The 2,009-nt window shown below is 42.5% G+C and overlaps 1 protein-coding gene across 6 annotated transcripts in view; it reads left to right on the forward strand.

The window, feature by feature from the left end:
* LOC102679428 (synapse-associated protein 1) overlaps positions 1-2,009 on the forward strand; it is a 63,191-nt gene that overhangs the window by 55,056 nt on the left and 6,126 nt on the right. The gene's annotated exons all lie outside the window — the stretch shown is intronic.

Raw genomic sequence — 2,009 nt, forward strand, 5'->3', positions numbered from 1 at the left:
GACGAGAGGGAGTGGATTGAAGGTAAGTCGAGTTCGTCGATTCATCGCGATCCTGGAATGTGGAACGTTCGCATTTTCATCTCGAAAGCAACGGAGATGTTTTAAAATGGGCGAAACACGATGCAAACGATCGATGATCGATAATTCGAAGTTGTTGCACAGATCGTAACTTTAGTAGATTCTCGTTAACCGTGAGATTGATAGTCGGAGGGATAAAGGGACGGATGTTGGACGTTACATTATTCAGACGACGGGGTCGAGGCTCGTCGATCCCAGCCACCAGAGTTAAATGAAATTCATATTTCATATTCCCGGAGATAGATTTCTCGGATTAACTGATCAAATTTTTATCGCGCGTGAAACAGGGCTAGAAAAATAGATCCTGATTCTTCTTAAATCGATCAGATTTTCCTCTCTCTTCTCTTACGCTTCTAAATATATTATTATTTAGAATCGTAAAAAAAGAATTTTATTCCATATTTGAATAATTTCTACACTCGCGTCGTTACTACCGTATGCATAATTCATGAACGAAACAGGCTCTCTAAACGAGGCTTTGCAGAACAACAGAATCGAAATCGTAGGATTTTATTCGCCGCGTAAAAGTCACGCATGAGGGATAAAAAAAAAAGAGGGGGAGGAAGGGAAAATGGGGGAAAAGCCGATACAAAGCATGGAAGATATCGCAATATTCAATATTGCCAGCCATCGACGTCACTTTACGAACAAGGTCGAACGTGGAGGCAACGTGTGGATCGTGCATACACACAAACTCCACCTTTTCCGGTTGTTTTCCCGGATTTGTGTGTGTGTGTGTGTGTGTGTGTATGCACGTCTCTTACTTAGTTTGCATCACGATTTCGAGTACGCTTGACTCGACGTCCTCCCTCGACGGTGTTGCTCGAAAAATAGCACGGTAATTTTCGATTTCCGCCGAGGCGAGAAGATTTTTTATTTTTTCTCCACCGATTCGTCGTCGCGGTGATGCACGACGTGAACATCGAGACGGACGGATGAAAGGAAAAGAGAAGTCGTGCAACATCGTTCACGATCGATTCGACGTTCTCCTGCATGGCACAATTTCGAGTTTTACGCCACGTGTTGAGATTCATCGAACAACGTGCTGATGGATCCTCCGAAATCGTTTAATCCACTGATTTTCGTTCGGAAAATTTGTAAAGTTTGGGAAGATACAGTTCAGACGAGAAAAAGTATCTCTCCGTTCGATGTATTTTACGGAAAAAGATCCGATAATATAATTGTTCGCGTTCATTTGTGATTTAGAAGAAGAAGATAGAGTGAAAAATCGTACACATCAACAATTAAGAAATATATTCTAATGGATACTTTTCCAAATTATCCGCATTGATGGAAATAAATTATCGTGATTGTGTAGGATGAAAAATATCGTTCCACCGTGTCCCTGTCCATCGTCAAAATTATAAACGACGCGTTAATTCATGGTGGAACGACGATAATGTTGTGAAATACGAACACGTTTCGATATTCGAAAATCGATCCTGTCAGCACGTTGAAAGAGTTTTCGGAAAAATACGAATCCGTTGGTCGGCCTCGAAATCTGTAAGATAGAGACAAACAAGGAGGCAAGCAATGAGAATTTCATCTCAAGGAAGATGGACGAATAACGGATAAAACGAGATGAAACGGGAGAACAGCTTGTGGGAGAAGAGGTGAACGATCGGTGAAACTCCCTGTCTGATCCCGAGAATGATCGCCCGTGAATGAGAATTCGAAGCTATCTTCCAGAGGCTGTTCATCCCTCCCCCCTCTCCTCTCCATATCCCCTCTTCTCTTTCGTGAAATGAGAATTCGATTCCGGCCAACGCTCGCCGCGGTTTCAACGACTTCCGTTTGTTCGTGAACCGGATGATTGCGAGAAGGATGTTTAACGCCCTGGCGTCTGGTTGAGTCGTGCTTGAAATTCGATGATCTCGAGGTTGGAGATTCGATTTGATACTTGTGCACAGTATATATATATATATATATAT

This window comes from Apis dorsata, unplaced genomic scaffold (assembly GCF_000469605.1).
Source record: "Apis dorsata unplaced genomic scaffold, Apis dorsata 1.3 scaffold_779, whole genome shotgun sequence".
Taxonomy (NCBI): domain Eukaryota; kingdom Metazoa; phylum Arthropoda; class Insecta; order Hymenoptera; family Apidae; genus Apis; species Apis dorsata.